Below are 27,675 nucleotides of genomic sequence, written 5' to 3' on the forward strand. Positions count from 1 at the left end.
CTGGCACTTTTTCCTCCTGCAAAATCGAAATTCCATACCCACTGAACAGCTTCCACTCAAAGATTTAGAAAACGTGGTCTTTTTCTTTTCTTTTTAAGTAGGCTCCACACTGAGCCTGGAGCCCAATGTAGGGCTCACACCCTGAGATCAAATCCCCAGCTGAGCCACCCTGAAAGGTGCCCTGAAACTGGGATTCTTCTAAATCATAAGCCTGATCATATCACTATTTCGTTTTCATTAGATACCGTAACATAGAGCATGGGGTCTGTGAGCTGCGAGCCTGTCACACCCGTACCTCCTCCCTTGCAAATTTTACTGGCTTCAAAATATCAATAGAAATCTGAAAAATTGAAATTAAAAAATTGATAATAATTCCAAATTAGAGTTGTAAAACCCCTTTCAAAGTTTTGTTTAAAAGTAATCATAACGTGGATCCTTTTTATGATGCTGTTTGATGTGATGCGGGGTGGGGCCTCCAATAGTCACCGTCTGTGGCCTGTGTTTAAGCCCAGGGGTATTTAAAAGCTTTTGGTTGTTCCCAATGTCCTTAGACACCTTCATATGGCTTCCGGGTCCTTTATCATGTGGCTCCTGTTCACACGGTCAGCTTCATGTCTCATCAAACTTCCCCTTTCTCCTGGCCCTACACACACACACACACACACACACACTCCCTCCCAGAACATGCCCTGCTTTCTCTTGCTTTTTGGCCTTTGCACATATCTAGAACATTATTTTCTTTTCTTTTACTGGGGTATAATTGGCATGTAACATTATAGTAGTTTCAGATGTACAACATAATGATTTGATATTCATATATATTGTGAGGTGATCACCCTAATAAGTCTAGTTAATAACTGTCCCAATACATGGTTACAATTGCCTTCTTTGTGATGAGAATTTTTAAGGTCTATTCTCTTACCAACTTCCAAACATGCAATACAATGTTATTAACTATAGTCATCCCCAGGATTCATATATTTTATACCCAGAATTTTGTACCTTTAGGCCCTCCTGCACCCAGGCCCTCCCCCGCTTTCCACCTGCTATCTCTGGCAACCACCAGTCTTTATCTCTGAGCTCAGTGTTTCGTTTTAGATTCCACATATAAGTGAGATCATGTGGTATTTCTCTGTCTGATTCACTTCACTTAGCACAATGCCCTCAAGGCCCATCCCTGTTGTTGCTAATTGCTCGGCCATAGCCATAGAGGATCCTCCTGTGGCAGGGAACAGAAGAAAGGAAAGGTGGGAGGCACTGAAGACAGCTTTTATCTCCACACCCTTCTGGCCTCCAAGTATTGGCAGCAAAGCCACCCCAGGCCTGGTCAGGGCACCACACATTTGCTAGGGGATTAGGGCAGTGCCGTAAACAGAACCTCACATTCCATGTGTCTAAACATTTGTTTAAGTTACAAATTAGGTTAACAGACTATTCAATAAAATATGATTTGCTTTTCCTTCCTTGTCAACTGTACCTTCACAAAAACAATAACAAAATCGGGCTCGGATCCAAACTGAGAATTCTGGGATGCCCAGGAGAGGCTCTTTGCTAGAACACAGCAGCATGGGTTGAGCCAGCTCTGACCCTCATCCTGTCTCCCTTCTCTTCTCACACCACGAGGGACCTAGCAAACATGTGGGGACAGCCCAGCTTTCACGTCTAAGGCCCATCCACATGCGTACCAACCCCCACTTCTTTGCCACACTCAGACCTGGGACTGTTCATGTTGATGATGTCGCCCACCCTGGAGAGACTGGGCCCGAGAGGAGACTTTGCTCAGGCTCTGGAAGTAGACAGGAGACTGTCTGGGCCGGGAATTCTGGATCTAAGAATCTAAGGCCTGATCTGGAGGGGAAGTGACCTCCAGGTGTGCATGTCTTCCCAATCCCCAGACTTTTTGCCCCAGGATGGTGGGGCTAGAAGAAAGCCAAGGTGTGGTCTACAGTGCAACCCCAGGAAGGGTCCCTCTCCTCTGGGTTCAAGGCTGGGCTCCTGACCCAAGCTGGCCTCTAAAGACAGGTGCTCACCCAGGGCTGTGCGGGGTGACCTCGCCTGAGTCTTGGGTTCTGTGGGCTCTCAGCCTCTCTGGCCCAGGTGGTGGAGCTTCCTAAGAGCAAGGGGCAGGTTCTGAATTTTCTCCCTCGTCCCCCAGCCCTCAGCAGGGCTGAAGCCATGCACAGAGACAAGGTTTCTGCTGAAGCTATTTCTGTCTCCGGTGCCAGCTGTTGTCCCGAGAGGCTCTTTAGCAGGTCTGATTAAGTTCTTAAAGGGGCAAAGGAGGGAAAGAGGGATAAAGAGAGAGAAAGCAGGACAGAGGCGGGCCAGCCACACCGACGCCAGAGGTCATTGGCTTAGCCCACAGCATCCCCAGGACCTGACCCATAGCCAAGCCCCCACTGAGTCTTGTTGTGACCGTCTGGGGAAGAATGTGATGGCCAAATGGGGTCCCATGACACCCAGAAGACTCATCAGAACAGCAAGCGTAGTCTTCCCTGGGGACTTCGTACAATCTGGATTCGACTCCTCCCCATCCCCCAAATCTGGTTTAACCCCCTCCCTCTGTGGCAAAGCCAGACTCCTCAGTGTGAGCTTCAGGTCCCCTCACACTCTTGCTCACGGCTGGGCCTCGGCAGCACCATGGTGACTCTGGAACCTTCCCAGGATGAATGTCTGCTTCCCATTCAGTCACCAGCACATACAACCTGCCTCCAATGCACGAACATTAATGGAATCCTTGTTTAATACAATTAGGACTTGGGGTGCTTGGGGTGCTCAGTCGATTAAGCATCTGCCTTTGGCTCAGTTCATAATCTTGGGGCTTGGGATCGAGCTGGGGGGGGCCGTCTGCTCAGCGGGGAGTCTGCTTCTCTCTTTGCCCCTCCCCCTGCTCGTGTGAGATCTCTGTCCTTATCTCTGACTCTCTCTCAAATAAATAATCTTTTAAAAATTAAACAAACAAACAAAAAAACAATTAGGACATTGGGGGAAATTGGAATATGAACTTAGGTTAGGGAAGGAGTGTCGATCTTTTTAGGTATAAAGATAGTGTTATGGTTGTAGGGGAAAAGGGACACATAGCCCAACTTAGGAGGCCGTGTGGAAAGGTTCAAGGCTGAAGTATCACGGTCAGCAATGTCTTCTGTTCCAGTTCTTCAGAAAAATGTCTCATACACATGCACATACTCACAGAGAGGGCAAGTAGGGCAAAGTATTCACGGTGGTTTTCTCCCGGGGTGTTTTATGGGTTTTTAGGGCACTCCCCTTCCAACTCTCCTGCATCTCGGAGCATAGTCACAATTTAAAGCTTGGGGAGAAAACCTAACTCAGAACTCACTTTCTGCAGGAAGCCTTCCCAACTCATTCTACCCGGTGGAAATGACTTGTTCCTCTGCACCGTGGCATTTCTGCACAGATGCCCTTGGGTGTGGAGGGAGCAAGCCTCGGCGGATGCTGGGCTGGCCTGGCTTCCGACACACCCCGCCCGGCCACACGCAGGTGGGAGTGTGCAGGGGGCCGGCTGCCGTGCTGGGGCTCCCTCCGGGAGTTACTGAAAATAAAGAAGGGTGTTTTTCTTTTCCCTACCTGAGTTTGTAAACCTCAATGTCTTGTTCATTTATAAAGCCCTTATGTGGACATCTTTTCCTGATCTTCACAGTACCAGGAAGTAGGTACCTTATTACCCCAACTTACGGACAGGGAGACTGAGGCTTGGAGCAGTGCAGGTGGCTTGGACACAGGCAGCATCTGGCAGGGATAGAAAGGCGGAAGAATTGAACTTAGGTTTTCTCTGCCAAAAGCTGTGCTCATCCCCCAACACCAGCTGGCCTCGTCTGTGCTGGGCATTGGCCGCGGGCAGGGTGGGCACATGCCTCATGGCACTGTACTCCGGACTGCAGCGGCTCCCTCGCTCCACAGGCCCGTCCTAGCTTGTGTCCCTTTTGTCCCTTCCCTCCTGACCGTGTGCTCCTGGAGGGATTAGCCCTGCCACTAGAGTTCATCATTTTACATGTTGATGGAGAGGCACATAGATTACTAGATCTTAAACTGATTTTTAAAAAATACATAAATAGCTACATTTCAAGTACAGCTGGTTTCTTTCCTAACTGAATTTTATGTGTTTAGAAGCATTTTGCTGAGGATGTGTCCCAAGGTGTTAGAGACTTCCAAAGGACCCTATGGTTTGGCACAAGCTTGACTCCAGCATTGCTCCCGGCCTTGCCCTAACCCTGTCTTCTGGTCATGACACTGGGAGAGCTCTGCGCCCTGGATGGAGGGCAGTTTCAGGTGGTAGCCTCAGTCTACCCCCACCAGCAGGAAAGCCCTCCCATGCGCTCTCTGCCTTTCAGCATCACTGGGCTAAGAGCTCCTGCATTCACTACCTTTCCTTCCCCTTCCTATCCCTTCCACCCCCAGACTCTCTGAGCTCTTCCTTCAGCCTGTTTTTGAACATCCCTGAGGATAACCTCTTTTCTGTGGCTCCCTGGGAGACACTATCACCAGCTGTGGCTCGTTAGAAACGCTAGAAAAACCATCCCCAAGCTCCAGGGCAAGAGGCGTCTGGTCCCAGGCAGTTAGCAGTCAGAGGGGAGCGGGGATGGTCTCAGCGGAGGGAACAATCAGGGGTGTGTCCTCGAGTTAGAAGCAAGGCTCTGAGACCCCTACATCAGGCATGAGAGGATCCCTTGCCTCTGGGGAGTGCCAGGCCGCTAGCCCCGTGGCCAGCCAGGGAGGGACAGTAGAGCCCTGGTCAGGAAGCTGTTGTCTCAGTACAAAGGGAGCAGTGCCCAGGCCCCCCCACCGAAGCAGGGCTCTAACAACTGACCTGGGGTGTCTGCTGGCCAGAGCGAGGGCTGCCTCGCGTGTCCCCCAGGCCCACGGGCATGGGGTGGCAACTTCTTGGACTGTCCAAGCTGCCCCCTGCTTCAGAGACCAAGCAATATGACTCTGCTGAAGCCAGACCCTCTTTCTGGGCAGAGGCCTTGAAACATGTGCAGAGAGTAAGCGCTCTGCTCTCTGACCTTCCTTCCAGTCCTGTTAGAACCAAGGCCCAAAGCCCACTTCATAGATCACGAATTAACCTCACTTCTTTTCAGCATCGTAGAAAAGCCACTGGGACTCCACTAGGCCCGGTGTGACTCAGCCCGACCTGCTGACCTGCGGGCCACCTGACGAACACCTGCTCCTCTTCTAAGGCTCACTTCAAGGGTCGGCTCCCCTCTGCCTGCCCCTCACTGATGCCCCCCGAGGTGGAGCTGGGTGCCTGCCGTTGGAGGCACGAGGGCCCAGCATCTGAAGGCATCTGTAACGAATACATTTCTCACTTTTTTGGTTCTTTTCCTCTCTCCCCTGCCAGCTCTGAGCTCTGAGAAGGCAAGAGCTCTATTTGCTGAATCTGCTGGCATGTAGTAGACATTTCATAGATGGTTCCTGAATGAATGAATGAATGAATGGCAGCCAGTCCTCCTCATTCTGAGGCAGAGGTGCAACCAGGAGGGGTCAAGTGTTCAGGCCCAAAAGACCATAGTCATTGTGGGGGTGGAGAAGGGTGGCCGATCCCCAGGGAACTCTATGCTGACCCTCTGGTCACTGCTCAGATGTCTCTTCCCAAGCTCTATCCTCCCCCGGAAACGTACCCGCACAGCTCCGTCAGGCCACCCCTCCGGTGTGTCACCGGGGCTCACAGCCCGAGGTCTACACACCACCCTAGTGGCTTGGGCACAGCTATGTCCCAAGAGCCTGCTCTTAGTAGGTGCTTGAGTCACGATTCTCAAATCGATGAATCTCGTGGGTTTCACCTCTCTTCCCCCTACGCGGGGCCTCCCCATCAAAGCAGAAGAGAAAAGGCTGGGGCTTGCCAGTTCCAGAGCAGATGGACCTGTGGCTTCCCACAGGACAGGTCACAGCCCCGAGGCTCCCTCGGAGTTCACCGACCCTTGTGGGACGGATGGGGACGGAGGAGCCCTCCCTGAAACCATCCGGGCCCTGGGCTCCGACAGCTCAGGAGGCTGTCCCCAGCCCCCGCAGCCCCGAAGCCACCCCTCCCAGCTCCAGGCTCTGCCAGGCCTCTGCTCTAACGTCCAGAAGGTTTCAGGTGGGGTTGCCGCTTCAAGGGTTCGGGTGGGGAAGCCACAGTCTCCCGGGGAGACCACCTTCTTACCTGGCTTTCTGAGGCCAGCCTCTCGGGGGGGTGAAGGGTTCCGCGGGGTCCTGCCGTCTGCTTTCCAGCCGGAGAGAAGAGCGCGTCCGGGGGACGAAGACTACCTCCTAGACCTCTCCCTCCTCTTTCTCATCGCGGTGGGTTGCTGCCTCCGGCTCTTCCCTCTCTGTCTCTCAGCAGTTGTAGGGAGAGAAAGCAACCCCCGGAGGAAGGATCCAGCCTGGGCTGGTGTTTGTGGAGTGTGTGCGCCTGTCCCAGGAGGCCAGAAGCACAGCTCCTCCGGAACCTCGGAGGCAGCGGCCCCGCCCCTGCTCTGCGGTTGCCATGGAGACCCACCTAAGCCTCTTTCACTTGCAGCTGTGTTATCTGTAGAGCCAGCCGGGCTGGCCTGACCCAGATGCCTGGGAAGACCCAGGTGGTGAAGAGCGCCTGCGTCCCGCCCCCGCCGCGCTTGGGGAGAGGTGGGCGTAGGGTGGCACCAACAGGGGTGGGGGTGGGCTGCTGGGGGCACATGGGGAGCCCATCGTGGTGCAGCTCCCCTCTTCCCGCCTGCTCCCCTCCTCCAGAAGAGGGGCGATTCCAGGTGCTGGGGGCTCACTTTTGCCCCCCTGCATCCTTACCTGTTTTCCTCTTTGCTGCTCGGACTCCTCTCTTTCCCTCAAGGCAAGCTCAAGGGCAGGAAGTTCTGCTGACTTTCTGGAGAAGGGGACAAGCCCCAGGAAGGAGTCCAGGGAGAAGAGGGAGCATGGACCTCGGACTGGCTGGGAGGTGTTCGGGTATCTTGCGGGGCTGGCGTGAGCCTTCTGTGGCTGTTCTCCAGGACCCCACACTGGCCCGTGGGCCTCCTCACTGTCCCCGCGCTTCCCGCGGGCTGGATCCAGGGGCCCCCCCGAGGCCCAGCCTGCGTCCACCTGACGTGAGGGGCCGCTGGCACGATGCCTGTCACGCTGCCAGCGGCTTGGGCCCTCGGGTGCTGCGGCGCCGGCCGCCAGATGCCGGGTGGCCTGCCGGACACATTGAGCCCTGACGGTGTGCAAAGTGAAGCAGAACGCACAGCCCAGGGGAGATTAAGCAACGATGACCCGGCCTGGCCTGTCCACCTGCCTGCCCGCATGTCGGGCTCCTCCCGGGAAGCTCGGCCACTCTGTGCTCGAGGGACGCTTGCTTCCGCCGGGTGACTCTGCCTTCCTCATCCGGCTTCTCAAGCAGGGCTCTCAAGTCTGGTCCAGACGTTCCTTCTCTTGACCAGCTCACGGCACAGAGAGCCGCTGGCCCTGGAGGATGCCACATTTTGGGGAGCTGAGCTCACGTGCTTTCACGGTTCCCACAGTTCCCACGTGGCCCCTGCCCCGGGGCCAGCTGAGGCCACAGCAACCCGAGGCCGGTAACCAGAAGTTCCCACCTCCACCCTGGCACATCCTCAAGGGCAGAAATTCTAAGGCATTTCTGTGCCAGGCGTGGGGGTATGGACTAGCAGGACAAGAAGGCTCTGCTCTCCTTTGGGGGAAGGTACTAGAAGTGATTCAACGCGACCAAGTCACATACGGATTCATGCCACACAGAGGTCCAGAGCACTGTTTTGTGCTGGCACGCTGGTCGGAGGTGGCTGGACTGGGAGATCCTGTTCCCCTCCCCCTGCAAGCATCCCAGTGGAGCCTCTGGGAGGCCTGTCAGAGGAGTAAGAGATGGAAATCTCGCTGGAGCACAGGGAGCAGGGACAGTATTAGGGTTCAGAGCTAAAGACTTCTGTCTTCCTACTGTACGACCTTGGGTCTATTACTGGCCATTCTGTTTGAATGAAAAAATTTATCCCTTTTCTAGGGTCATGCATTAGTCTTAACACCTCACCCTCAAACACACACACACACAATTAATGTAAATGAGATCGAAAGGGTCAATGTCGTCAGCCATCAAAAGGAAGATTTCATCGCAGCAAGCGGTGAGCTTCTGAACTCCTGACCTGTGGCTCTGGGGAACATGCAGGCAGATGACAGAGGTTTTGTGTCTTCCTTCCTGACACAGCTGGCTCCTTTCCTGCCTTTTCCATGATGCCAGGGGTAGCCCCTGCCTGCAGCCTTGACGCCATAACTCAAAGAAGGCTTGGCGTTTGTGCTGACTGCTGATTTATTCTGATCTGTTAGCCTGCGGAGGCTTTGGGATTATCCGTGCTGAGTGTGACTTTGTACTAGAGAGAGAAGGTGGTGCTTGTTTTTTCTCTCATTTGACATCAGAGGGAGTTGCTGAAGCATAGTTAAATATCCAGCTGCCATTCAGAGGGAGAAACACCAGTGGGACTCATGACGTCGCCTCACAGACGGCACTTGGATAATAAATTGGAGGTGTGGAATTATGAAGCTGCTGGGCACAAGGCTAGATTAGAAACCAAGGAGAGATTGGAGAAGGTCCCTGACCCCAGATGTCAGGCTGCCCTATTGGGGTGCTCCTCCCTCTCCCTTCTCCCTGGCTTCCTTCCAGACAGTGAGGACTGCTCCAAACCCTTTCTTTTTCTTTTTCTTTCTTTCTTTTTTTTTGTTTTGTTTTAAAGATTTTATTTATTTATTTGACAAAGAGACCACAAGTAGGCAGAGGAGCAGGCAGAGGGGAAGAGGGAAGCAGGGAGCCCGACATGGGGCTCGATCCCAGGACCCTGAGATCATGACCTGAGCCGAAGGCAGAGGCTTAACCCACTGAGCCACCCAGGCGCTGCTCCAAACCATTTCTAATCACTCGGTCGTGCATTGGGTTTTCAGAGTCCTACAGAAGGTCTGTGTAGCCCAAATTCTGAATGAGATTGTATTAAGCTGACACAATATTCATAGATACGGACCAGACTTGCATTTACTCATACCTCTTCTCTCCAGACAGCCGTCTGTCCATTTCTGCGGCCACATTTTCTTCTCCAAGTGAAGGCAGCATTGTATCTGATGACAGGAAAGATGAAAATGCTCACCTTCCCCCTGGCTGACTTGTTTAAGGCCCAGCTCCCTTTCTCTGTCCTTTTTCCTCTCTCTTCCCTCTAGACTCAAATGCATCAAACTAAAGGGAACTGAGGAGAGAGGCACAAAGCATTTCTCATTCATTCATTCACAGAGTGTTGACTGTCTACTCTGTGCTAGACCCATTTCCATAGCATTCACTTACTACCAACTTCTTTCAGATGCTGCCCTGTGTTTTGATAGACCGACCTGAGAACCTTGGTGGCAGAAAAAGCTAACTGTCCACCAAAGCTTCATGCTCCCTTCCCGAGTATAGACACGTTTCTGGGAAGCAGCTGTCCACACGGGGACTCCGTCGCTCAGCCTCCCCGGCATCCAGGTAGCACCAAGTGACGACGGAATGTGGGTGGACGGGATAAGGGCCACTGTAAGGTCGGGCTTAGAATGTCTCTAATGCAGGCTTTTACCTTCCATCTTTTCCCACTTGCTGATAGGCAGCAAGGACTCGGGTCCTGGAGCACAGTGGAGCCACAGTTTGGAAGGAGGCATGGTCTAAATTATGTGGAAGACCGTCCACCAGTCACCCCTGCTGAACTCTAACAGTGCAAGAAATGTGTGGGTCAAGCCATTTGGGGTTTCTCTGCCACAGCATTGGCCCAACCCTAACGAGTGGAAAGCCCTGTGAGTAGGGATCGCTGTGGAAACCTTGGGCCCTTCCCTTGGTTCCTGGAGATCAAAGCTCTTCCTGACATGTTCCCTCCAAGGTTTCCTACCCTCATCCCAGATAAATTAATCACCGCACTCCACATTGTCTCATGCCTTGTGCACAATGCACCCTCTGCCCCAAGGGCACTCCCCGCTGGGGAAGTCTTACTTATCCCTCGAAATTTAGCTCCTGAAATTTAGCTCCCGTGGTCAACCCTAGTAAGTTTTCCTGTCTTCGCCGCTGTTCCCTCCTCTCCACTCCCTGAAGCTCCAATCTTAGTTCTGTACATATAGCTGACCTTCATTACTCACGGTTTCCATATGGGCCAATGTTCCTACTCGCTAAAATCTGTTATCCCCAAATCAATGCTCACGACACTTTTGTGGTCATTCCGGACCTTTACAAAGCATTGAAAAATTTGACTCGCCCGGCAAGCCCATCCCCAGCTGAGGCTGAACAAAGCGACCCTGGACCTTCCTGTCTCAGCGCTCGCACTGCAAACAAGTGTCTTTGTCACGGTCTGGTTAGTGCCACACTTTCCCCACTTGGTCCTTTTTGCTGGTGATTCTCCATCTGACACGGCCCCAAGCGTGGCGCTTGGAGTGCCACATGCTGGTCCAAAGCACAAGCGGGCTGTGACGTGCCTTACAGAGAAAATACCCGAGCTCCGTCCAAGTCCGAGTTACAGCGCTCTTGGCCGTGAATTCAGTGTTCACGAGTCAACAATATACAAAAATAACACTTCTTTAGCCAGAAATACGCAAAATGAGGTTACGGATGGAATGGTTGGCACAAACGTCATGACCAGAGGCTTTTGGGAAACTCACCCTGTATTTCCCCCAAGAACAATTGTTCAGTATTTGCTAATTCACCGTTTGCAGCGACTTTTAGGACATTATCTCAGCTCATGAGACTCGGCTGTGCCTGGCGCTGTTTCCTGAGCACGGGGTTCCGCATCCCCGGCGGAGGGACAGGGAGCCCAAGCCCCAGCACTTGCCACATACGGGTTTGCCCTGCGTGGGATGGAAGATGACAGCGAGAGCAGCCTGAGCCCGGTGTCTGTGCTAAGCGCATGTCCCAGACTCCCAGACCTGCCCCTGAGTTCTCCCTGAACCTGAAAGTGCCCCGGGAGATGAACTGTCACGGCTCCAGGGACCGCAGGCAACAGACAGAAGCCAGGATGGGCTGTGAGGTGCCAAGTGCACACCGTGGGGGATAAGGGGGTAGCTGAAGCCGGGGGGCCATCAGAGGGTGACCCCAAGGGGCCTGGGCAGGTTGCATCCAGTATCAGGCAGGGTAGACCTAGGAATGCAGGGGAGCCCCTTCTGCTCAAGCTGGAAATGCTCTGGGAGGAGGCCAAGTAATGGAAAACCAGTGGGAAGAGGGGGTCTGGTGTGTGGCAGTGCATTAGGGAGGTCAAAGCCTGAGGTGGCACACACTAATGGGTGGGCACCGGTGTGAGACCGTGGAGGGGATGCCCTGGGGCCTGGGAAGAATGACATGGGAGAAGGTGCGACTGTGTGGGGGGTTTACCACGTGGACCTGAACGTCGCATGTGCACCTTCATAGATTCTAGAATCAGTTCCCAAGGAAGAGCACCAGTGAGCCCCGAGCATGGGGGCAGCCCGGTGGTGAGTCCGCTGCCCGCCTCTGAAGAGGCTGTTTGAACCAGGTGCGAAGAAGGAGGGGGAGGGGAGGTCGGGTTGTCCGGGCGCTCTGACTTGGGGGGTGGCGAGACATGACATCCGCGGGGAAGCCGGGCTCAGCTCTGGCCGTGTGGACGTGGAGCGGACTGTGTGACTCCCTGCGGAGAGATCCACGGCAGCTCCACGCCGCAGGAGAAAGGGTTTGGGGAAAGATACAGATGTGGGGGTGGTCAGGAGCAGGGTAAAGGGGTAGCTCTGGGCACAGGTGGACAGACTCAGATCACAGAGGACCACAAGAGAAGAAAGCCTGGGACAGACCCTCCAGCCCGGGAGGAACAGGCTGGGAAAGCACCAGGGAGCCGGGCGCCCCTCGCTTAGTTCAGCTGCATCCCCACCCAGGGCTGTGCAAAGGAACACAGGGGAATTAAGTAAGCACCTCCTGGTAATGCGTCTCTCCAATGTCCTGACACCATCCCAGGGCCCCGGTGACACGCCGGGCCGTGTTATATAGGATGTGAGCACTTAGGAGAGGGAGTGGAGATAAGCAGCACTAGCAGATATTTACAATGGGTCTGGAGAAGGACCCCCAGAGAGACGGAGGAAGGGTGATCAGGGAAGGTCAGCAGTGACGCCTCTGGTGTCCCCGGCCCATCTGATGGCCCGTGTCTGCTCCGAGCGCAGCTCTAGAGGGCAGTTCTTTTAGAAGTCAGAGGTTCCTCTAACTGACAACACCCGCTTGATCTCACAACCACCTGAGCCTGAGGACTCCCACTGGGCCCACCTGTGACTGTAGACCCCAAGCATGGGGCAGCTAGTGTCACTGGGGACCGTCTTCAACCTGTGGGGGATGGGAGCTGGCAGATAAACGCTCCAGACTCCCGTCCATTGGAAGGTATTATGTCATGATTCCCAGGGGACCCCCAGGGACTCAGACCCAGCGGCTCTCGGTGGTGGCGCTGCTAACACACCCTGGGCTGGTTTCCCTCCTTCTTGTCTCACTCTCCCGTGCCTCACTCCTGCCTCCTCCCAGGCTCCAAGAGCCACCTCCACAGCCTTGTCCTGGGCTCTGCTTCTGGAAAAGTCGAAATGTAGGGGTGGGTGTGACCTTAAATGTCACCAAGAGGTCAAGTAGTGAGCTGCCCGGGAAGAGCCAATAGCAACAGGGCAGTAGTGCAGGTTGCTGGGTGGACACTGCCATGGGCGCGCAGGGACCAGTCCCCCTGGGGTAGCCACCCCAGTATGCCGACACCTGCTCTGTGTGACCCTTAACACTGGGCTCAGCCTCAGTCCCCAGAAAGAATTATGCCCTCAGCCGGAGTTGACGGAAGGGTTTCTGGACAAACTGAATTGGGGGGGTTTTCATCACATCCTGAGCTGTAAACTCTGTCAATGCCCTGTGGACATCGACTTTTCTCAGCCACTGCCAGGTCTCCTGTCTGCTGCTTGGACCCTCTGTCCTGCTGGCTCCAGGACACCCGTCCTCCACGTAGCGGGGTCCCCTCTCACAGCCACCTCCCTGAGGGCCAAGCTTGCTCATTCGAAGACCTGAGCGGTGAGCCACAGCGAGAAGCCTCAGGTCTGAGCGACCCTGTCCCTGGGGAACCTCATGTCGGCAGGGAGCCTCCTTCCACAGTGGCTTTGTACAGAGAAGACGTGCCCAGGACAACAGACCGGCCGACCTGGTGCAATCTTCCCCCAGGAGTCCGCGCAGATGCCTTTCTGTCGCATACAAAAGACAGAGAACAAGCCTTTCCCCCAGAGTTCTTTATGACAGACTCACAAATGGCTCGAGCCTCCATGAGCCCTGGGGGAACTCCAAGTGCACGGTTTTCATTCTCCACATCCGGCCCCCCTGCACATCCCCAGCCCCACTCATCCCCTCAGCAGAGGCTCACTGAGCACCGACTTTGTGTCAGCCCCATGCTTGGTGCCTCGGTTGGAGGTGGAGAAGGCCGGCTCCTCTGTGCCCCCTGGGTTTCCAGCCAGAGAAGGGAAGCAAAGCCGTGTGCTGCGGGCTGAAGGCACCGCAGAGATCCAGGGATGCTCCCTGATAGCAGCCCCCGGTTTCCCAGCTCCCACTCTCTCCTGCACCACACACACCCCTCTCTTGTCCCTGGGTTGCTCAGTGGAGAGAATCCCAGAGCAGCAGGGGGCTTGGATGCCCTTTACTCCCACAAGGCTGAGATGAGGAGCTCAGAAAGGGCAAGCAACTTGCTCACACAGCACAGCAGGTGTGTGACAAAGCCCAGACAGTGAGCTGTGCTCCTTTCTTCCAAACTTCCCCTGCCCCCTGCTGCCTTGATGGCATCCACCAGTCAGATAGAAGCCCCTGGGCACATACTCCCTAAGCTTTGGTCATGAGCACCAAATACATCTCATGTTCTCATTTTCTCTGGGTTACAAGCGCTTTATCTGGAGGGGACAAGGAGGTGGTGTATGTGTGTGTGTGCGTGTGTGTGCGCGCGCACGTGCATTGGGTGGAATTCCATGTTATTTGCTCTTTTCGTAATCCTGGAAGGCTGCTTGGAAGAGGAGGTATTTCAGCAGTCTTTCAAATAGATAGACACCCTTGGTGGGCTGTTTAAGGAGGGACCCCAGGGACAGGAGGAGTAGGGGTTGCATCTGAAATCCAGGGCTGGTGAAAGAGTCAGGATGTCAGTGGAAGCCAAGCACCTGTCCTGTTAAGACCCTGTACTGGCTGCTGGAAATTGCCAGAAGGTAGCAGCAGGCTTCCCAGGGTTTCTCTCACCTGTGCCCTTGGTTCTTTCCTCAGAAGATAAAACAGAGGCACTTTAACCCCCTCCTGCCAAACAACCGGTCAGGAAAAAAAAAGAGCAGGGCCGTGCAATCAGACCACAGAGAAGCAACGGCCCAGAGGGCCACAAGGCGTGTTGAGCCCCCAGCGCGCTTGTCACTGGGGCAAGAGGCCCCTTTCACTGCTAGGTGGGAGCTGCCAGCTGCCTGGGATCTCTGGAAGCCCCGCGGGGAGGAAATTGGTCATGGGAATTGAGAAACCAAGACCCCAAACTTGTTCTGACACATACTAGAAGCGATCTCGCCGTCCACCAACGGAGCGGCTACTTACAAATTATGCAACATCAACAGCCCAGACTTTATCCAGCCATAAAATAATAATTGTGTCAAATTTGCTTTCTAGCTTCCCATCCTGTAGAAACAGCAGGACCCACCGCGGTGGGTGTATACATGGATAAAGGTGGGGAGAGGTAAACTGCACCCCAGAAAGCCCTGGTGTTGTGCCAGAATTCCCGTGTTATCCTCGGCAAAGAATAGGACTGCCTGTGTGCTGGGATTCTCTTCAAGGTGTTCGATCTGTGTCTACATTGCCCTTGAAAACAAGTCTGATATTTTAAAAGGACTCTTGAAGGAAAAGAGAAGGTTATTCATTGATTTCCTAGCCAGTAGCTTTTCTGTTTGTGCTAAGGGCACCTGATGTTCTGGATGGTTGGGATGCTCAGAGAGAACTGTAGAGCTTCTCTCAGCTTGAACATTTCTTCAAAGGGCTGTCGAATTCAGACTCCCTGCCCGGCTGGGTCTTCTGAACAGGCTAAACATGACACGCACAAAATAATTCACTCTGTAAAAACAAAAGCATCTGCTTGACTCTAGAGTTGGACAAGATCATCTTAGGGGACGTGTAACTATAAACAATCTGTCTGATCCATGCTGTCCTGGGTGGACACAAGTCGTGTAAGACCACCCTTGTGGGGCTGGGTGAATCTGTTGGATGACTTCACCAAGGAAGGATTAAACACAGAAACCCAAGGTACTCATTTGCTGGAGAGTCACGGTGCCCAGGAGGGAAAGTCAGGGGCAATCATTTTGCATTTGCAAACCACCTGACCACACAAAACACGTTCACATCCTTTGTTTCATTTTATTAGCAAATATGGGTCCTCCCTCACCAGGGCCCAAGAATCTGCCCCAGGACAGATTCCTGTGTGCTGGGGCTGTGGAGAAACCTAGCACCCATTCCCTGAGTCCAGAAAGCCTCAGAAACCCTTTGCTCTCTGGTGTCTGAGCTGAGCAGCCCAGAATCATCCTCAAACTCATGGGAGCTCAGCATAGAGGCAGCGGGGCCTTATGGATGAGGAGTGGGGCTCTTCAAAGACCTGTACCTTTCTAGTTTCAAACCTAGACCCATACTGTTTGCTGTGTGATCTGAGCTTCGTGCTGGAACTCCTCTGAGCCTCGGGTAGAATTTAGGGCAAGATTACCTTCCTTAGAGAGCTGTAAGGACCAGAGGAGATATGTATGTAACACATCTTGTCCAGCGAGAGCCCTACTCAGAATAGCCCCCTCAGTAAACTCTGGGGTCCATTTCTCTGTGTTACTGCACTGCCATGTTGAGGGGCAGAGTGCATGGCCCCCATTTCCTTAGTTCTAACAAAAGACACCCTAATAGTGGAGACCTTAGCTCTGTGAGAAGGAGCAGGGTGGTGAACGGGCTCTCTCATTCCTCCTACTCCTGACTCTCCTGGAGCCCTCAGGACAGCAAGGTGCCTCCAGCGCAGACCTGGACCTGTCCCCAGGGGCAGGCTTCTGGCTGTGGACAGGGGCCCAGTCAGAGTCCCATCTTGTCCTTCCAGGGGTCATCCCTGCCCACCGAGCTCCAGACCAAACCCTGAGGCTCCTGGCAGTGCATCCAGAGACGGACTTTGCTCCTTGGCGGGAGAGATGCTGTGTTCAGGGCCCAGGCTGGGCCCTCTGGGAGACTTGGGAATGGGAGCCTGGCTCCCAGAGGTCTCTGGGTTTCCAGGTCCTGCGCGGACACCCATGCCCATCATGGGTCCTCAGTTTCCCTAATGCCCTGACAGGAGAAAGGGCCTAGTCCGCCAGGCCCCTGGCGCACCGGCCCGTCTCATTCCCACAGGTGTCCCCATGATGGCGTTCGGAGTGTCTCCCTTTGCCAATGAGAAAACTGAGGCTCGGGTAGTAATTGTTGAAAGTTCCAGAGCTCAGACTGGCAGACCCGAAAGGCCAGGCCCTTTGCATCAGCCCAGAGGCCAGAGCTGTCACTCGTGGTTCTGGTGATGGCTGCTCAAGGTCAGAGGCCCCCTCAGACTGATGGAACAGGGAGAGAGCCCAGTTCTCATGGAGCCTGGCCCTGTGGCTGGGGCCCTGTTCCCGTGGCTTTTGAGAAATGAAGCCAACGCAAGGCTCACACTCCGTGCGCCCTGACCTAGAGGTCGACCGTGCACAGAACTGCCCAGTGGCCAACCCACTGTGCCTGTGCTACCTCCGATCCTATACCTCTTCCCCAATCCTTGCTCACTGGGGCAAAGTCAACCCCCAGCTCCCTTGTGCGATGGGCGGGCACGGAGTGGGGTCAATTACAGGGCTCAGAACTCTCTGTTGGCCCCTGAGACTTTTACCTGTTTATTCAGAAGTCAGGCACCACACCTGAGGGGCTCCTTAGAGAGGTTGCCAGAAAGCTCAACTGTGCTTCTCCTGCCTGCCCTCAGTCAGTCCCCAGGGCCGCCGAGCGGGTAAACATGGCAACAGGAGTAACCTGCCCTCATTACCCGGCATCATCCGGAACTCAAACATCTCTCCCCCACCAGCCAAATAGGCACGGAGGCCTTCAAGCTTTGGGCCCCAGCTGGGAGACCAAGTTATTCTACCCGTCCCAAGCATCCCATGCCTGTCCCCAAGGAGCTCCTGAGGCCTCATTGCACAAATGCCCTCCAGTGGCTTCCTCCACTTCTCTTAGGGTCCTGAAATTTGGTGGTAGTAACTTATACTTCTTTATAATCCACCTTCTTCCAGAAACAGCCTGAGGCCTAGTAGGCATTCAGTACACTGGTTAATAAAAGTATTGATTTACATATTTTTGAAATCCATGCAATACATGATCAAATTAAATTTTTAAAAAATGGATACTAAGGCCCAGACTGTGGCCTTGAAATGCCATCTAGCCCTGAAACTAATGAAGGTTTCTTGGAGAAGAGGCTGATTCCAGGCCTGGGCAGGAAATGTACCAGGCGAACCTGAACTTCTTCTATTGCAAAGCAAGGAAACTGTGGAAGACAGCCACAGCCTACAGGCCTGATGGCAATGTCGAGTCAGCGCGGGATTGATCAAGCGCCCAGCCTTGCTGAGGAGGTGCGTGTAGCAAGAGGTTCAGGGATTCTCAACTGCGATCAGAGAGCTAGAGAGTGAATCTGAACCCAATGTTCTTTCCGCCCCTCCACACTGCTGCTCACCCTACAGGAGCACAGGAACCATGCTTTAGGGGCAGCCTCGGGTAGGCCTTGAGAACATGAGCACCGTGTTGGGCTGCCTGAGTTCAAATCCAGTCCCACCACTTGCTAGCTACACGATTTGGAGAAAATTATTCAGTCTCTCTGTGCCTTGGCGTGTCATCATCCCTCACAGCACCTACTTCATAGGGCTGTGTAAGGATTAAATAAAACACATAAAACAGGGTCTCAAACAGGGGGAGTGCTCCATGGAAGTTGAACTTTTATTATCTGTACTTACTATTTATTTTATTTTTATATTTATTATACAATATATTATATATTATTATTTACAACATAATATAGTAATATATAACATATAGTTATATGAGATATGATCATATATAATACATAATACACAATATAAAAATAAATAAAATATATAATAAATAATTAAAAACAAATTAATATAATATATAAATATATAATATATGAATTAATGATAATAAATATAATAGATTACATTTTATTTATTATTTATTATCTGTATTCATCGAGCATAGCTTTCCCTGGGTCTCAGAATGGTGATTCTGGGAGGGGAGAGAAATACGGGTGTTGAGACAAAATAGAGACGATGGAACCCCCCCAAACCAGCTGCACTTCAAATGTTTGGAGTCGGTGTGCAGGAAATAAAACCCCAAGAGCCATGACACACCTGTACAGTATAGTGATCTGCCTCTGCAGACCCATTTCAGACACTGGCTCATTGTGGCCTCCTAACGACCCTGTCTGGTGGGTACTTTCACCCCCACTTTGCAGCAGGGGAAATGGAAGCTCTGAGAAGCGAGCTCCTGCCCAAGTTAGGTAAGTCAGCAGGGAGGGAACTCCAGGTGGGGGACGGGCTGAGTTACTCCGACCACCTGCAGGGGAGCAAGACCTAAGGGGCCGCAGGGCCTGCAGCACGACCTACCTGTCCGGTGGTTCTCAGCCCTGAGCGCGCTTCGGGGTCCCCGGCGGGTGTGTTACCGCGGGGGGCCCTGGCGCGGAGCTTATGATGCCGGAAGTCAGATCCGACCTGGGGCCCGCCGGGCCCGGCGCGCTCCAACGGTGAGCAGAGGCGACATCTGGTGGCGAGGAGGGGGACGAACCTCGGGGTCCTGCCAACCTCTGCCCCCGCGGCGCCCACCGGTCCCGGGTGGTGCGGGGCAGGGCAGCACCTCCCAGACCGACTGTAACGGGCCCAGTTCTGGCCGCGTAGTGTGCGGGCGCCTGCGTGCCTCGTGGTACCCCAGGGCCCGGGAGACCTAATCTCGCCTTTTCAGTTCGGAACACTTTCATCCTGCCTGGTCTTTCCACCTGTGAACCGGGACCTGGAAGTCTCGGGCACAGAGGGGATGGCCGCGGGGTCGGCAGGGGGACGGCCCGGACGCCGTGTCTCCCTGGGCCATTGCGTTGAGCCCACAGGAGCATGTTACAGTGTAGCGCGACATGCATCCTTGGCAGGACTCAGGCTGCCGGGAGGACTTGGGAACGGGTGGGGACGGGAGCCCCGAGGACCGCACGCCGCCGTGCACCGATTTCCTCCGGTCGCGTAGTCGTTCACGCGGTAGACCGGGGAGTAGGCGGCCCCGGGGCTGGACAGCTGCGGGAACAGAAAGCGACGCCGGGCCTGCGTCTGCAAGACCTGGGCTGGGTTCTGCCCTCTGCCCCTGAGCCGCGACCCGTCGGGCACCTCGCCGCAGCGCTGGGATTGCTCGGCCTGCGGAGCGGGAAGATGAAAGCAGCCGCTCGGGCGGAGGCGCCTTGCGGAGTTCGGCCCCGGCAGCGGGCGCTGGAGGAACGGTCGGTAAGAGGGGGCCCGCCAGGGGCGCCCCGAGGCGGGGTGGTCGGGGAGGGGGGCTCCGACGAGAGGCAAGAACATTACCCTTCCGCTCCCCGCAACGCCAAGCCCCGCCCCTGCCCCCTCGCCCACCCACCTCCCCCACAGGCGGCCTCCCTGCTCTGGGGACCTCGCCCTGCCCTGGCCTCCGCTTTCCGCGGCAAAACGAGCGGCTGGGGGCGCTTCCGAGGCTCCCTCCCCGCCCGAGTCCCGTGGAACTTTCGTTCCCAGCCGGGAGAAGGAATTAATAATTAACCACTAGGTTAACGGGGACGTCTGGGGCGCGGAGGGAACCAGGTGCTGCCCCCAGTCCGGGTGACCCCGGGGGAAAGAAGGGCTCAGGTCGCCCTCCGCAGGTGTCCCCGTCGCTCTGCGAGGCGCTCGGCCTTGGCCAGCTCCCGGGACCCGCCCCGGCGCGCTCAGCAGCCTGCATCCTTAGCTGGGTCCCCTCACCCGCGGGGCTGCGCCTCCGTCGCCCCGTGGCTTCCAGCCCGCCCGGGACGCCCGCCTGGACCGGGCCCGGGGCGGGATGACCCTGAGTGGGGAGGTGGCGCCTTCGGACAAAGCCTGAACCCTCCCCGCTGGGATGACTGGGTCGGGAGAACCCTATCCCCCAATCCACCCACACCCCCCCGTCCCGGACATTTAAAAAGGGCCTGCGCTCGAGCTTAAGCAGGGAGCCAAGGTCAGCCTCTTGCCCAGCCCTGTCCAGTGGAACTTTCTGCAGTTCTGAAGATGTCCTCTAGCGGTGCTGTCAAATGCAGGAGCTGCTGAGCTCTAGCTGTGCAAAGTGTGCGCCTGAGGAACTAAGGAACTTTTTATTTCATTTCATGTTATGAATTTGAATTTAAATTGCCACATGTGGCTAGTAGCTTTAGTCATGGACCATCATTCCTTTTTCAGCTCCCCTGCGCCCCACAATTGTTCTGGAAAAGATCAGATAAATTAGTTGACAATGAGAAACTCCTAATTAACATGGTTAACCCTCCTCCACTAGGTTCAGGCCTCCTGGCAAAGGAACTGGTGCCCAGGAATGGCAGTGGGTTTTGGAGCCCCAGAAGGTTCCCAGCACCTCCAGGGGAAGTCCACTCCTGAGGTTAAAGTCTTCTGGGCGCCAGGAGAGCTCCTCCAGGGGGGCCAGACAACCACCAGTGGAGGTGAGGAAGTATCCTGGTGCCCCCCACCTCCAAATCCCAGGGACTCCTACTTTCTCTGACTCCCCCACAGTGCCGAAGTCAAGGAGGTCCCTTCTCATTTAATCTGGTCTACCAGAAGGTCAAAGGTCACTGCCACGTGCAGCCAGGTTTCACTCTAGCTGCAGTGGAGGCTCTGAGGTGACTGTGCTGGGCAGGCTGATCCCAGGGGAGAGGAGCCACAGAGTGCTGTGGTCCCTGAGGACGGGGATGATGCCGTATCAGCCGGCTGAGAGAGCAGCCCACACCGATTGTCCCCACGGCCCAGAGGCAGCGGGGTGCAAACCCGCCCACTGGATCCCTGTGCCTTCCCCCCAGTCTGGCTCTCTGAACCCCAAGGGGTGGCTGAGAGGGTGCGGGGGGGGGGGGCGGGTGAAAAGGACAGGCCACGGGGCTGGGAAAGTGCAGTCCCAGATACTGGGAAAATAGGATTCTGACCCCACTTGGCCACTGCGTACCTCTGTGTAGCATATAATTTCTCTGTGTCTCAGTTTCCCCCAGCCATAGATGGCACTAATGGTAACTCTCTGGGCTGCCTTAAAGGTTGCCGTGGGGTTCCAATCAGATAACAGGTGTTCGTTCGTTAATCCGTTCGTTCATTAAATGTCTATTAAGAACTTACCTGGAACGGGACAATCCGAATTCTCAGTGGCCGCAGAAAGATCAAGAAGGACCCCTGTGGGCGAGCCTGTCAGTCTTAAACCCAAGCACTGGCAATTAATTGTGCAAACAGGCTTGGCACCGGCCTCTCCTAACCTGTGTGAGAGGAGGCCAGCTCAGGGCAGGAGGCCCAGGGAGCAGGAAAAAGTGTACTGCAAGGTGGGGGACAGAGGATGAGGGCTGAGGAGGAGGAGGCTGGCTTCCCTGATGGCCTCATCGGGCCCCAGGAGCTCGCTGGTGGCCTGCTGGTTCAGACAGGGCCAGGCCCGGGTTCTCCCTGAAGCTGCCAGGGAAGGGTCCGGCAGGGTGGGACTTAACATCCCCGCTTCTGCCTGGGCCTCGGGGCTGCTCAGCACTGTGGCCTCTGATTCTGGCCTCCGTCTGCTCTCACTTCCTCACCCCCTGGCTCTCTGTCACTTTCTCCTGTTCCGGCCTCCCCAACCCCCACGCCCCCCCCTCCAGTGATGAGTATATGGAAATGGTGACTCCTGCCAGAAGACCCCCCACACCAGGAGGCCCCTGTAGGGGCCCACCTTACTGTGCATTTTGGGCTCAGGCTTCCCCAGGCCTTTCCCTCCAGCGGAGATTCCAGTCTGAACCAGCTTTGCCTGATGGCGCCTTCCAGGCAGAGGAGGGGCTGGGCCAGTGTGAGAGGGGAAGGTTCTCCTGTCAGGGACCGGCACCCTGCCAGGGCTCCCAGGCACAGCGGGTCGTGACCCAGGCTATGTGGCCAAAACGGGCTGGGACCACAAGGGCAGAAATAATCGAGTGGACAAGGATAGCAGAGACAGCGTGGAGTAAACCTAATTCCTGTCACAGAGGAGGCCGGCAGGCCGTCTCTCCGACAGCGACCCGCGCATCAAGCTGGATGCCCCAGAGTCCAGCTTCAATCTTGTTACTTCTCTCTCCTTGGGCAGGGAACTTCCCAAACACATCCGTCAGGTTTCCTCTTCATCCTACACCCTCAGCAGAAGGAGTTGTGTAACTCCTTGATCCCTCTGAGCCTGACCTGCACTCACCAGCCCCTGTTGGCCAGTGGGCCCGGCCTCCTGGCAGGGGAGCAGGCCACCAGGGACTCCCAGCTCCTGAGTGGCCTGCTAGGCCAGTCTGCGCCCCAGTTCTACTGGTTATCAAGCTGGGCCTCCTGGGCATACGGTGTTTGGAGAAGCTCAAGGGCAATTTTCCATGCGACTTGGCAAACATCGCTCTCCACCTCCTCATCACTTTCTGGGACGTGCGCAGACTCCGAATGCCTCCCTCTGGATGTTCAGCTGAGACGGCTGGCGCAGATGGAAGTAGGCGGAGGTTCGGCAGCTGATGTGGGACCTCGCAAGGCCCTGCTGCCCAACTCTCCACTTGCCTCCCTTCCCAGATGGTTCTAGAACCAGGTCAACCAGTCGGTGCTGTGGGCTGAACACGTGTTGTGGGCAGAGCTCGGTGCTTGGCGTGTGCAGGTCACCTGCTGTTTTGCCTGCCCATCGCCCCTTGCCCCTTATTCTGGCCAAAGCATCCAATTCTGAACCCCTCACCTGCGGTCTGGCAGGTTCCTGTAGGTCCCACAGCCAGAAGTTAGCTACTGGCCCAGGCCTGACCAGTAAGAGATTTCTCCCACCCCCACCCTGGCCACTGCTGTCCAAGCAGGGATCAGCGCCGAGACTTTTGCCAGGGTGGGGGCGTACTCTCTGCTGATAGGACATAGGAATCTGGGACTGCTGGTGGGCATCTTGCCATGGTTGGGAGGAAAGCCAAGGCAAGAAGCAGAGAAAGACCTATCCCTTGAGCTCCGAGAGTTACCAGGCCTGGAACTGTCCGGCTATGCCAACATCTGCATTTCCTTTTCCGCCTAAATTAATTTGAGTTGGTTTTCTGGCACTTGGAACTAAGAGCGCTGGCTGACATGAGGAGAGGATGGTGCAGGGAGACAGAAACAGAGGAAGTGAAATGGTTTCCACTTTCAGAAAGGCCCCTGGCTGAGGGGAAATACGGTTTCCATTCTTGGGTATGTGAACGCATGACCTTCCACTTCTTAAACCATTGTGTGTTTGTGCAATCAGAAAAGATCTTATACTTTTTATTTCTCTACCAAGTAGTACATAATGGAGAATTTACCAAAAAAGAAAAAAGGAAGGAAGGTCACTCATCTCGCACTATTTGCTGCTATTCATTTTTAGTGCATTTAAAACTGGTCGTGGAATCTTACCGTACATATCACTCTGGTCCATTTTTCTTCCCACTTACCGGAACGTGGCGATCGTCTTTAGGAACACATTAAAAAAACTATTAGGATCTGAGTTTCGTGGCACAAGCGAATTCACATGCATCTCACTGTCTAACCTCTCATCTGGTTTCAGAAAGCGACACTGGAGGCCATCTGTGAACACGAACTGGCGATTTTTCTCCATTGTGTCCTCTTTGGAGAAAATCTGAGAAATGGAGGCTTCATTAGTTCATGCTCCCAATGAGCAAATGTTTCGGTGCCTCCCACATGCCAGGCACTTCACGGTGCGCCTAGGGCCTGGCTAGACATGGTCTCTCCTCTCGTGGAGCTTAGAGGACAGTGAGGAAATGCCATTCACCAAATACTCACCGGACAAACCATGAGCTGGGCAGGGACTTCAAGAACATAACATAGGGGAGTTTGACCCGCTCTCAAAGGGCTTCCTGAGAAAATGGAGTTTGGGCTGGAATCTAAAGGACGAAAAGGTGTGACCCCGGCCAAGGGAGGAAGGCGCGCATTTCGTGTGGCTGTGGTGTGGGACTGTGGGCAGTGCGGCTTGTGTGGAGACAGGAGGAGCCTGTGTCCTGGGACACGTGAGGAGGTGGCAGGGCCAGGAAGGAGGCAGGTGATGCAGGACTTTGGAAGTCACAGTAAAAAATTTTGTCTTGGGGCGCCTGGGTGGCTCAGTGGGTTAAGCCTCTGTCTTTGGCACAGGTCATGATTTCAGGGTCCTGGGATCCAGCGCCGCATCAGGCTCTCTGCTCAGCGGGGAGCCTGCTTTTCCCCTCTCTCTCTGCCTGCCTCTCTGCCTACGTGTGATCTCTGTCAAATAAATAAATAAAATTAAAAAAAAAATGTTTGTCTTTATCCTAAAGATGAAGGCAAGACACTGGGGTTTCCCCCAAGCTGCTGTGTGTGCGCGACAGGACTAGGTTTTGTGCTCTGTAAAGGTCACGTGACTACAATGTGAGGAATGACCCAGAATGAGCTCAGGGGCCCCTAGCAGGTAGCTGGCTCTTGCATGACTTAAGAGGGGGAAGGTCCCGAAAGGTCAGGGTAACTTGCATCACGGGAGTGATGTAGGAAGTGGAGAAAAGGAGTTGGGGGGTTAAAGAACTATTTAGGAGATAAAGTCAGCCAAACTCAGTAACCAACGGGATGCAAAGGGTATGAGAAAGAGATAGTGTGTGGGTTTCTTCCTGGCTTCCTGGCTTGCGGGGCTGGGTGGGTGGAGTTACCACACACGGAGCCAGGAGCCAGTATGAGGAGATGAAGTGTTCAGTCTTAGACACACTGAGTTGGAGGAACCTTTAAGACATTCAAAAAGAGATGTCAGGTAGGCAGTTGGATGTCTCAGTCAGGAGCTCGGAGATGATATGTGTGAGTCATTTGCAAGTTGTGTGCACCGACCCATGAGAAACAACAAGCTGGTATGGGTTCTGGTCCCAGCTTCGCTGATCAAATCACTGCTTGCCCCTAGTACTCTGTCCTCAGTGTTCGACTGGGGGGTAGACTGCAGCTCCGTCCAGCTACAACACTCTCTGAATCCGTGAGCGCACGAGGACGAAGCATTGCCCAAACGTTCCTGAATCGTCGCCCCTCCCTGCCCCCAACAAAACCAGGGAAAGAAGTGTCCCTGTTTGGGGAGTGTCCCTGGCTCTCTTAGACTGGTCATGGGGAACTTCTCATTGGGACCTTGGCTGATTCTTCCCTGATCAGATCCAAGACCGTCCTGAGCATCCAGGATTCCTCTTCTTGAGTGGGAAACCCAGCCCCTCATCCCTCTTTGAATGCGAGAGTGAACTACATAAGCTACTGTACTCACGGGTGTGCAGGGAGACAGATTCTCTGACGATGCGTAAGGTCAACAAAGGTACAAGGATGTTTCCTACCACAGACCCTCCAAGGCACTTCCCCCAAGGTCTTCCTCCTCTTCCCCGCCCCCAGACTGGTCTCTCCCAAACCTTTTGCTCTCTGTACTCTTCCCAGAAATGTGTTGGTGGGTTTCCATGGGTTAGCTATTTTCACAAAAGACCCAGTTCCTGACGATGTCCCAGGTTCTGTCGACCTTTCTTGGCCAGAATAACCCATGGACGAGTGTCTTCCTGGAACCGTCTGCCGCCCGACTCTCTGTCCTGGGTCCTGGCCAAGACCTAAGAGCCATTCATTCAGGGCTCAGTAGTAATGCCTGTTACGTGCATAGACACTGAAGATATAAAATGAGCAAAGCCCACTCCTGACCCTGGAGAAGCTTTCCTTCTAATTGTTTTGTAGTTTGGGCTGCCCTACTTTCCCCTAAAATTTGTTACCAGCTCTTTGCCTCAGTAAAGCCTCTTTTTGGCTGACTCACTTACCTTTTGCGTTTGTCCCAAGGATCACGGATACTAGTGACTATCATGCCGAGTGCCTCTCACATGTCAGTCTTGATGTCGAACACTGCACCTTCTTTTTCCCATTTCATCCTGGAAAATAACAATCTGTGCCTCCCACTTACCCCTGATGACCCAAAAGAGATGAACTCGCTTACCTGAGTTCCAACAGCTGGGATCTGAGCCCAGATGTGGTCCGACTTAGAAATGCCGGACTCTCCCCTCTCCGCCCCCTTTGTTGGGATGGTTGAGTGTTTCTCACTGGAGAACCTGGTGTCAGCCACCAGGGCTAGTTGGATTCAACTGTAGGCCTCAGGAGTGCAGGATTCTTGTCTGATTTCTGCCCTCATGCCCAGATGCCTGGAATGGTGCCTGGCAAATATCTGTTGAATCGACTGGAATGAATGAAACACTGAAAACCCCCTTCGCCACCCACTATCCTCAAGCATGGCCTTGGCCACCATCCACCATGGTGCATTCTGTGCACCGAGACACGATGGGGGTGAATCTCAGCTGGGGGGCTTGGGGTATTCTCCAGGTCGAAGGCCCAAAGCAGTAGCTCATTAAGCCATTAGTAAATGGGTAGTTACCTGCGTTTCTCATGTATGTCTGAATTTCTTCCTTTTGCGCCAAGGAGCCGAGCTCTGCACCAACACTTACATCTGCCAGTGACCTTTATTAAAGGCAAAAGGTTTTTTAGCGAACAATGAAGGAACACTTTGAGAAAAAAAGAGTCGACTGAAGCAAGGTTCATTATTTTCCAAATTTGATTTTCTGCTGAGAACTTTTGGTGTTGGCATAGATCTATTTTCAAAGACTCCCTGGCCCTTTACCCTAAAGCCACCTGCTTTGTCCACACCAGTCCCCTCCCTGGGGACCCTCTGAGCCCCTCCAGCCATATCCAACAGTGTCAGACTCGCTGTGGCTCCCGGGTCTGTGTCCTGACGGTTCTCTCAATGAAATCAAATCTCCTTTCCCTCTCTCCTTGCCTGGGTAAGTCTTATTCATCCTTCCAATTCTAGGAAATCTCCAGTGCCCCATCCAGACCCCCACATGCACCATCTGAGATCAGTCTCTCTTCTGTATTCCCTATCCCCTGAGACCTGTCACAGGACATACTGGTTTTTCTCATCTTTACCCCACATGCTGCCTACCCAGACATGCCCAGCTGCTCTAGCCACTCCCCCAGCAACACGCATAGAGCCTGGCCCACGCTGTGTCATGAAATAACATTGTGACTGATTGCTTTTCCCCCTTATCAAATAGTTGCCGAACACCTTACTGAGTCTACTATGCACCAGGCCTCGAACGTTCATGTATGTGGTTCGCAAGCCTGGCGACAACCTTGAGGGCAGGCTTGATGGCTCCTTCTTTTAAAAAAAGGGAGCTGATGCTCAGAGAGTTTCAGGAACTTGTCAAAAGACACACATTTAGCTGGACGTGAGCACAGGCCTTTAGGACTCAAAATCCTGTCCCCCTTCCTGCAAGATCCCTGGCTTTAAGTCACCCGCCAAATCTCTGGCACCTTCAGACTTTAAACTCTGTAATTCAAAAGAAAATTTGCTTATCAGCCATGTGGCCTTAGGTAGGTCACTTGATCCCTCTTGGCCTCCCTTTTGTCAGGTGTGAAACGGAAGAGCGGTGGGCCACGTGAGCTCCACGGCACCATAGAGCACGGGCATCGCATAAGTGCACAAATTAGGACAGG

General features: G+C 54.2%; 3 long non-coding RNA genes across 5 annotated transcripts; 2 read left to right on the top strand and 1 right to left on the bottom strand.

Moving 5' to 3' along the window:
* The first annotated feature begins 6,166 nt into the window (after window positions 1-6,166).
* On the top strand, window positions 6,167-10,154 carry LOC131815117 (uncharacterized). The gene is made up of 3 exons (XR_009347567.1): window positions 6,167-6,621; window positions 9,318-9,475; window positions 9,591-10,154. It is a non-coding gene; the product is annotated as an uncharacterized LOC131815117 (long non-coding RNA).
* A 9,056-nt stretch (window positions 10,155-19,210) lies between these two features.
* Window positions 19,211-26,506, top strand: LOC131815000 (uncharacterized). Its single transcript, XR_009347529.1, has 3 exons — window positions 19,211-19,494; window positions 20,525-20,684; window positions 25,079-26,506. It is a non-coding gene; the product is annotated as an uncharacterized LOC131815000 (long non-coding RNA).
* LOC131815001 (uncharacterized) lies at window positions 20,379-21,982 on the bottom strand. 3 transcript variants are annotated; one of them, XR_009347531.1, is made up of 3 exons: window positions 21,914-21,982; window positions 21,343-21,471; window positions 20,379-20,453 (listed from the first exon to the last, which is right to left on the bottom strand). It is a non-coding gene; the product is annotated as an uncharacterized LOC131815001 (long non-coding RNA). The 3 variants fall into 3 exon arrangements; XR_009347532.1 differs by having other exon boundaries at window positions 21,343-21,476; XR_009347530.1 differs by having other exon boundaries at window positions 21,343-21,476; window positions 21,919-21,975.
* Window positions 26,507-27,675: the final 1,169 nt, after the last annotated feature.

The sequence above is a fragment of the Mustela lutreola genome, chromosome 14, assembly GCF_030435805.1.
Source record: "Mustela lutreola isolate mMusLut2 chromosome 14, mMusLut2.pri, whole genome shotgun sequence".
NCBI lineage: Eukaryota > Metazoa > Chordata > Mammalia > Carnivora > Mustelidae > Mustela > Mustela lutreola.